This window comes from Spermophilus citellus, assembly GCF_964194105.1.
Source record: "Spermophilus citellus genome assembly, chromosome: 15".
Classification (NCBI taxonomy): domain Eukaryota; kingdom Metazoa; phylum Chordata; class Mammalia; order Rodentia; family Sciuridae; genus Spermophilus; species Spermophilus citellus.
The window spans coordinates 21,036,091-21,045,913 of record NC_138195.1 but is presented as its reverse complement, the minus strand read 5'-3'; the positions used below and the strand labels follow the sequence as shown (position 1 = coordinate 21,045,913).

General features: G+C 41.2%; 1 protein-coding gene across 3 annotated transcripts in view; it reads left to right on the top strand.

Annotated features, from left to right (window-relative positions):
- Window positions 1-3,068: 3,068 nt before the first annotated feature.
- The window catches only part of NCOA4 (nuclear receptor coactivator 4), a 26,631-nt gene continuing 19,876 nt past the window's right edge, over window positions 3,069-9,823 (top strand). For 2 of the 3 annotated variants that reach the window (XM_081268840.1, XM_081268838.1), the window contains exon 1: window positions 3,069-3,196. The gene's annotated coding sequence lies outside the window, so the exon portion shown is untranslated. The remainder of the gene's footprint in view (window positions 3,197-9,823) is intronic. The other variant, XM_081268839.1, reaches the window with a different exon arrangement.

Here is a 9,823-nt window from a genome sequence, read left to right as displayed (position 1 = left end):
GTATGAATAGACTTCAAAGGAGCAGTGAGCCCCCAAACTGCACCAGTGAATGTGTAGGTAGATGTTTCTGAGAAGGTGATCTTTAGTTTTCATCACCTCTTCTTGGGCCCTATGACCCTGGCCTGGGGTACCTATTTGCTTCTGTTAGTTGAGGTAGCTCCTCTCCTAACAGGCTGCTCTGCTAGGGCCAGGGCAACTGCTCGCTTCCCACTTTCTAGCAGCATTGCTACTGGTCATTTCCTGAACAGGGAAGGTATGTAGGGATAAACTGGAAGAAGCTGCCCAGCTCCAGAGAAGCCTTACCCCTATCCTTCTTGTATGTAGGTTGGAACGTAGGACTGAAGTTAGGAATGGTCTATGTGACTTGATAATATGGGCAGGTCCAAGGACATGGAGGCCAAGCTTGGGGATGCTAGCCAATGGGTTCCCTCAAGTTGGCAAGGAATATGTTTTTTTTTTCTTACACAGAGCTGAACTGGGCAGCAGGGTAGGGTGGCTAGTTGTTCTTCCTTCTAATGGGTCTTGGTCTTGTCTCAATGACAGAGTTCTTGAACCTGTTGGTTTTGACGCCAAGTGCGAGAAAATCTTTCACAAGTCGAACTGCAGCTATACTGTGGTGGAGAAGAACAACCCAGGAAAGTCCTGCTCTGTTAACACTTGGGTAGTATAATATTCTTCTAATGCTCCAAGCCTGTCAGGGCCCAGGCCCTTCCAGGATAGGCCTCATTCAACTATGGCCTCTAATAGCCTGTGATTTCCTAGCCCTACCAATCAATAAAAAAATATTTTGAGCAAACACTTGTATTGTTTTTACTGGTTTAATATGTATTATAAAGCATACAAATATTCAAAGGAGATAAAAATAAATCAAGTAAAAGTTATAGTATTTGTCTTACACTCCAATTGGTCATCAGGCATATTCTTCTAGGTGGACCACTGCCACTTTTGCCATTTCTGATATATTACTATTCTGCTGCCTGTGTCTATTACCTGGTGGATGGAGGGAAAAACAACAACAAATATGTCTTTGAGATGACATCCAATTCTTTAGAGGTGTTCATGTTTATCTTCGGTCTTCTTGTTTAGGCAGTGCCTTCGCTGCTGTTCCACATCCCTCTGTGTTTGCCTAAGATTAGAGCAAGGTAGCAGGAAGTGCCCTCCTGACCCTGGGGCAGTCTGACAGGGAATTCAAAGGCCAAGGCGCAGTCTGGGTGGTGGAGAATGGCCAGGTCGATGGACTCCAGGATCAGTTATCAATTGCTGCATACATACCACCCAAAATGGAGTGACTTGAAACATTGGTTCTCTTTACAGTTTCTGTGGCAGAGAATATGTGTTTACTCAACACTGTGCTGACTGCCTGGGCCAGATAGTGTGCTGGGCCTGGGGATAGAGAAGTGAATCAGAGAGATCAAGCCCCTGCTCTCCCACGGCTTGGAGTACACATCACAGATCACAAACAAGCACATCCATCTGCTAAATAACCCATGAGCAATTGATAAAGAGCTGTATTTCCCCTACCCCTGATCCAGTCTGTTCAAACATGTGGATCTGTTGAGCAATCTAGGCAGTTCCCCTTGGCTTTTTCCACACTCTTGAGTAATAAGAAATTGCTTTGGTTCCTTTAGTTACATAAAAATCTCATTCCGGAGTCAGCATTTTCATTGAAGACAGAGTGGGGGACAGGAGAGCAAAGGGCACAATGCACTCTTGGCTGCTTCTGCTGAAGAGGTGATCAAGACTGGCTCCTTCTTGGAGCTTTTTGCATCAATGTGCCCAGTTCAGAAAGAGTTTCATTTTTCTGGGTGTGGTGTTGCACATTTATCATCCCAGGGACTTGGGAGGCAGAGGCAGGAGGACTGGAAGTACAAGGCCAGACCGGGTGAATTGGTGAGACCCTGTCTCAAAATGAGAAATAAAAGAGGTCTGGGGATATAGCTCAGTGGTAAAGCATCCCCAGATTTGATTCTCAGTACCCCCCACCCCATCCTAGTTTAACATCTGGTCACAAATCAACAGGAGTTGGGAGTATAGCTCAGTGATAGAAAATTTAATATGTACAAGGCTCGGCACTGACATTGGGAGAAATATGAAGAAAGTATTGCAATGGTGGATGTGAAGAATTGCGTGCTATGATACAGTGCAAACAATCTTATATTTTGGAGTCAGATGATATAGAATCTGGGCTGACACTTATTTATTCAATTCTTTTTTTAAAAAAATTGTGACAAAATTTACATAACATAAAATGTATCCTTTAAACCATTTTTAAAGTATGTTCAGTAACATCAACTATATTCATAGTGCTGTGCAACCATCACCTCCATCCAGCTTCAGAACTTCCCATCATTCCAAACTGAAACTCTAAACCTATTAAACAATAAGTCTACAAAACTACCTGCTCTGTCCATCCCTGGCAAACAACATTGTCTTTCTGTGTCTAAGTATTTGACTACTCTTATTAATGGGCACCACAGTAGAGTTGATAGGAGGAATAAATTATAATGTCCTATAACATAGTAGGACAACTGTGGTTGACAATAACTAATTGAATATTTCAAAATAGCTAGTAGAGAGCATTTTCAATATTCCCACCAAAAAAATGATGTTTTAGGTGACAGATATGCCAATCACTCTGATCTAATCATCACACATTGTATATATGTATTGCAAGATCACGCTGTATGCCATAAATATGTATAATAACTATGCATCAGTTAAATTAGAATATGTTTGAAAAAAGAATTTGACTAATTACAACATAGAAAGTGGAATTATATGCTATATTTTTTTTGTGTCTGCTGACATTTATATTTACATCTGAACGTCAAATATAAATAATATCTATCTTGTGGGGACATTTGGTATTAGAGAATCACTTAGCATAGTTCTCTACATAGCATTTATCTTCAAAACTGTTTGCTTCATTTAACTTGATGTATTCGCTAGAGGTGAAAAGGACACTGATCAAGGGCAGGGAAAAGAGTGTGCCTGCATTCTGTACCCTCTAGAGGGCAGGCAAGAGCTTTGCGCTGACCCGAGCAGAGGTCTCGCGAGACTGTCAGAAGCGTGGCGAGAGGCGTGGGAGGAAGGTTGCGCTCTCGCGAGAACTCTGCTTTTGGGCCCAAGACTTGTGTCCGCTGGTGTCAGTCCAACCAGGGTACCCTCGGGTCGTCCGGAGAGCCTCTCCGAACTGGTAAGAACTGGACTAACTGGCTGGGCGCGCACGTCTCCTTCAGTTCTCACTCCGCGAGCCCAGCGGAAGCCGGATGGTAGCTGGCGTGCTGGGCCTGGGTCTACCCTTCCCGGTCGCCCTTTCCTTCCGCACGCCGGTCTCGGGCCTGTCTTCTCCCTCTGGACACGCAGGGTCACCGACCACCTCATTCTGCCTGCCCGCGGGCTAAGCCTGACCTCCTCTCCCAGACCTTAGACTCGCCGGGCCCCGGAGCCACCTCCTTCTGGCTGCCAGTTGGATGGGCCCGATCTCTCCCAGACTCTCCACTAGCCGGTCCCGGGACCACCTCGTCTTGCTTGCTTGCGGGCTCCCAAATCCTTGATATGTCAAGTCGGCCACCTCCTCCTCCCCGCCCGCGGGTTGGTTCTGTTCTCTCCCAAACCCTCAACCCATCTGGCCCCAAGGCCTCCACTTCTTGTGAGGCAAGGGCCTGTCTTCTTTCCTCCCATCCACACGTGGACCTCGCGGTTACCACCCGCAGCCAGGAGGCAGGGAAGATTTGTTTTCCCCTCCCTTTCCCTACAGACACTCCTGGCCGCAGGGATCCACCATCTGTTCCTGCTGGGTCGTTTTACCCCAGCTTCAAGTGTGACCAGGCGGGACCTGTTTTCTATGCCAGAGCGCATCCATTCCCAAGGGTTTGTCAGGTGGAAACGCAAAAAATGTGGCCCTATAAGTGCAGAACACAGTGTTACTTAACGTCCAAATAATCCCAATAATCTGGAAAAGTAGCCTGATTATCTCCCTTTTACAGATGAGAAGTTGCTCATTCATGATTCATAATACTGGCAATCATTTATTCAGTGACTTTATGCTGAAGGTATTAAGGATATAGAAATGGGGAGGGGGAAGGACACACTTCTCGCTTCGATAGAACTAAATTTTTGTGATGGGAACAACAATAATATAGTCTTAAGTGCCATGGGATATGACGGGAAGATGTGATCAAGAATGACTCAAGTCAGGGGCTGGGGTTGTGGCTCAGTGGTAGAGTGCTTGCCTAGCACATGTGAGGCACTGGGTTCGATCCTCAGCACCACATAAAATAAATAAATAAAATGAAGGTATTGTGTCCAACTACAACTAAAAATAAAAAAGAATGACGGAAGTCAGTGTCTGACCCCAAGGGCAGAGCTTTCTTTACCGGGCCATTTCTGTTGTTGTTGTTGTTATTGTTTTCTAGTTAGATAAGATTGACCATCATAACTACTTTCGGATGTACTTAATTTTCTACCATCTATTTGATAATTTGGAATATGTAGGACTCTTGAGTTACCACCTTGAGTAAGGATGGGACAGGTTCATAGTTGACTCACTTCTGCAGTGGAATCCTAATGTGACATTTCTGAACTTCAAAGTACATCAGAATTGTGAAAGAAAACTTACCTTGCTGCTTCAGTGAAGGGAGATTCATTTACTATCTGTGGTCAGAGGAGTAACTTGATTTGCTCTTTGCCTTTTTTAGGGGGGGGGATGGGGGATACTGGGGATCAAATCCAGGGGTGCTTTTCTATAGAGCTTCCCATCCTTTTTTTATTTTTTATTTTGAAACAGGGTCTTACTGAGTTGCTGAGGCTGGCCTCAAACTTCCTATCCCCCTGCCTTAGCCTCCTGATTGCTGGGATTGCAGGCTTGTGCCACTGGACTTTGCTCCAAAGATTTGCTCTTTTAAGGATTTGCTCACTTGTATAATTGTTCAGATAAGTAAACGAGATAAAGTGTAAAGTCTAGCACAGTAACATTCCTTACATTTTATTTCTCTTTCCCCTCTTCCATAGAGCCTTTGCCCTTGGGTCTCTAGAGGATATTCTAGCTGTTTAAAGTTTTATTATAGTTTGTGTGTCAACGAATCTCTATAATTACATTATTCCCTTCGGGAAAAGAATTATTTCAGGCTTGCTTTTTTTTTTTTTTTTTTTTTTTTTTAAGAGAGAGAGAGAGAGAGAGAGAGAGAGAGAGAGAATTTTAATATTTATTTTTTAGTTTTTGGCGGACACAACATCTTTGTTTGTATGTGGTGCTGAGGATCGAACCCGGGCTGCACGTATTCCAGGCGAGCATGCTACCGCTTGAGCCACTTCCCCAGTCCTGAAAAGAATTATTTCAAAAGTAGAAAATCAAATTGAATTATGTAAGGAAAGAAAAGGAAGATGTGTTTCTTAAAGGGGAAGGGGATGTATCTTAAAATTACACAGGACGGTATATTCTTACCCCCATTTTATTTTATCAGCGCAGTTGTCGGGGAATCTCTAGAACCCCTGAAGGGGTTTCATAAAACTCCATAGGCTATTTCTGATACATAGCCCTTCCTCCATTTGAGAGTCTCTTGGTTATTGTTTTCTAATGCTTTCCTACATGGTGTTAACATACTGGAAGGCATTCAGAGCCAGTTGCTGCTGCTACTGATAGACTTTTAACCCTTAATCATTATTTCAAAGAATTAGTATTTTTTGTTTATTGTTGGTGAGTCCCTGATACAAATTCTTCTCTAAGTGGCAAGTTCATGTATCCTTAGGGAACATAGACCAAGGTACTTTAGGCCCTTAGATACTTGTTGAATGAATATATAAAACCTTAATACTTAAATGATCTCTTTAAAATAGCAGGTGTGGCTGAGGGTGTTAGACCTGGGATTAAATCTTGGCTCCTCTAGTTGGAAGGGTGTGACTGCAGGTAATAAATTTAACCTTTTCAGTTTCATTTTTTAAAAATGATTATAATAATACTCACCCTAAAGTGTTGTGAGGACTAAATGAGATAAAGTGTAAAAAATTGAAAAGGCTTTTCACAAAATGGCTATAGGTAAATCCTGAATTAATTCATGCAACAAATAATTATGGAATACCAAGTGTACAACAGTAAACAAAGAGACAAAGTTCTTGGTTCTGTGGAATTTACCATCTAGTGTTTTCCAAAGGAGGGTCAGAAAATAAATGGTTTCTACATGTCAAATGGTGATAAGTACAGTGGAGAATAATAAAGCATATGAAGGGGTTGTGGACAGAAGTCTTTTTAAAGTATAGGATGGTGAGGAATGGCCTGAGAAGATGACCCTTGAGCAGACCCCTGAAGGAAATAAAGGCTTGGTCTTGAGGATATCTGGAGGAGAGTTCAGTGGTCCTATGGTAGAAGCATCCTTGTTGTGGAAGAGCAGCAAGGAAGGGAACTGGAGTGGAGAAGTGGGGAGCAGTCATGAATGTTTCTGCAGGAATCCCAGGGAGATGATGGTGGCATATTAAATTGATGCTAAGTACATAATAAAATGTCTTCATTATCATATTGCATTATCTGACTAAAAGTAATAAAGATAGTTAATGTCCATACACTATTCTACATACTTTACTTGTGTTAGTCATTAACTCTTTCCAAAAAAGTATACTCAGCTTCAGAGAACAGAGACTTGTCACTATTCGATACATACCTGGAATATATTACTGATTCAGATGTGTATTTACCAAGCCATCAATGACGATAGGGGTGAATTTAGGGCCCCAACCACATACTGGTTAACTTCAAAAGGCAGGCCTTATGTGACTATAAGTGCCTATAAAAAGGAACCAGCTAATAGGTATACATTGGGTTCAGTTCAGTTTCATGAGAGAACTGTAGATATCCATGGCATTTTTATTACTTTTCCTGTGACTTTTTAGCCCTTCTAAAATTTTTGTCCAAGGTTTCCATTTTGGCTTTGTTTTCATTATTGGAAAATATATTACTTAAGCAGAGAATGCATATGTACAATGTGGACACTTAGCCCGTAAGGAGGCCATGTTGACCACTTCTGCTTTGGTGAGTAGCATTAATAGTACTGTATCTCTATGTTGTCAGTTACAGGAGCTGCCATATAATTTTTCTCAGCTTGTCTTCTTTGATTCTTGAATCATAATATTATAGTGGTCATTTATAAACTTACAGTCAATCCTACAATAACTCAAATCCCAAATATGTCATACACATTCCCTAAATTAGATAGATTATCTGGCAAGTGAACAAAGTAATTATTTTGAGGGTGTTCCTTTTACTTAACTTCTGGCATAAATGACTCATTGTATGCTCTTAGCCATTCTTGATCTCAAGTTGTCATTCTGATTTCACTTGACTTGATTATTCAGTTGAATCAAGCTGTTCCTTAGGGGGCTAGGAGTGTGTTTGGGGACACTATTGAGTCTTAAGATTCCTCTTTCCTAGCATTACGTTAAAAGTGGTCTACAAATGTGACAATTTAGTTTATTGATGGAGTAAAAAACTGACAAAATAGGATAAAAGGTTTTTGCTTGATTGTCAGTTTAGTCATAGGTAAAAAGCTAAGTCTTAACACTGGCCAATTACAGCTTTCAAGAGAACATAATATCAGCTGTGTTTTGTCTTATTTTGACATTATTGCTAGTCACCCACTTGTTTGCTTCTGTGGGGGAAAACCACAAGATATTTATCGTATTTACAAGGGATAAAATGATATTATTTTTATGATGATAGTAAGTAACATGTTTTCCTATCCATGACTATTTTAGGGAAAGGAGTTTCAAACTGAAGACAGGACACCATCCCTATTCTAAAAGCTAATCAAACTTTTGTTAATGTGCTGAGGATTTTCTGTGGTAATGCAAAGTCTGAGGGGAGAAAATTCAAGTTGGCTCTAAATACAGTAAATATTTCCCTTTAACTTACAAACCTGTTGCCATTTGTGAATCTGCGGAGCTGACCTTGAGTCTGGCCTGAAAGACTGTTTTAGCAACTATTGTGGGATTGTGGTTTCAGTGTCAACTTGCCAGTTTTGTTTGAAAAAGGTAAATAATATTTGTGCTAAAAACATTTTTCCTTTTCTGAAAAACATTTTTAAATTAATATTATAGGCCTCAGTGGGACAGATTATGTTTGAAACAGAAATATACTATACTTTTAAAAAAATTATACATGGACACAGTACCTTTATTATATTTATTTATTCTTCTGTTTTGAGGCTCAAATCTAGTGTCTCACACATACTAGACAAGTGCTCTGCCACGGAACTACAGCCCCAGTCCTATACTGAACTTTATAGTGCCTGATCTGAACTTGAGCATTCATTTAGCATTTATTCATCCATTCATGAATCAAAATGTAGTGAGCTCTGTTGAGTTCAGGGCTAATAGTTGTACACCATTCTTTTTAGTTCAATTCAGTAGTTCATGTAGAATGTGAAGAGGGGTGGAAGTGTTAAGGTGCCAATCCCAGGCTATCTTTTTACCATTAAAGGTATACAAAGCTATAAGATAGGGTCTCTCAGGGAGCTCTCAGGTCAAGGAGGCAGACATATAATAATATGAGTAATGTGTTACAGGGGTCATGTTGGAAATCCATGCAGATTACAATGGGCACAAAGGGAACAGTAAAATTATTGAGGAATGAGGTATAATGATCAGGAAAGGCTTTGTAGTGGTGGTGACTTGAAAAGTAGATAGCTAGGGAGAAGTAAAGGGACTGACATTGCTGGCAGGGCTGGGAGAGCCAAGCTGGACAAGATAACCAGATTGGATTATATGCATGAAATGCCTAGAAAGAAGGAATTCTTAGTTTACTAAAGTGTAACTAATGTCAAGAGCTAGAGCAGGACCACACCCTGATCTGCTGTCTTGACGTCAGTGGTGTATTAATAAACTAAGAATTCCTTCTTTATTATATTTTTTTATTTTTTGGTACCAGGGATTGAACTCAGGGGTACTCATCCACTGAGCCACATCTCCAGCCCTATTTTGTATTTTATTTAGAGAGGGTCTTACTAAATTGCTAAGTGCCTCACCATTGCTGAGCCCAGCTTTGAACTCCTGATCCTCCTGACTCAGCTTTCTGAGCTGCTGGGATTACAGGTGCTCTCCACCCTGCCCGGCTCCTTTATATTTGATAATGTCTGAACTGGTATCCTAGAAACTGTGAGCTCTGACGAAGAAATGGTGAACCAGCTGTTCATCTGGAATCTGAGGGGTGCTTAATAAGAGGGTGTTTACCCTCAATATTCATTCCCCTCTGGTGTTTTTTTCATATGGTTTTGCTTTATCCTTACCATTTACAAAAATAACTTTGTATGCATAGACATATAAAAACTGTTTTACATTTAAGAAATTGAAAGGGAATGACAGTGCTGTCGAGGTTACATATTCTGGCCTGATTGATTGGTTATGCAAGGTTGTATGGATTAGCTGTGGATAAAAGGGAAAACTAGAAGTGCCAGTACTATGAGCCTGATAGTAATCAGACAGGCAGTACAATATGCCAGGCATTGCCCTAAACATATTACATATAACCATACAATTCTCATTGAGTCCAGTATCACTCCCGTTTCACAGGTGGGGAAACCAGGGCACAAATTGACTTACCTAAGGTGAGGTAGTATCTAAGTGGTAGAGCAAGGTTTTGCGCTAAACCAGTCAGTTTCAGAGTCTATTCTTTTTTTTTTTTTTTTTTTTTTGATGGGGGGAGGATATCGGAGGTTGAATTTAGGGGCACTGGATCACTGAGCCACCACCTTCTCAGCCCTGTTTTATATTAGAGACAGAGTCTGACTCGATTTAGTGCCTCGCTTTTGCTGAGGCTGGCTTTGACTCGGGATCC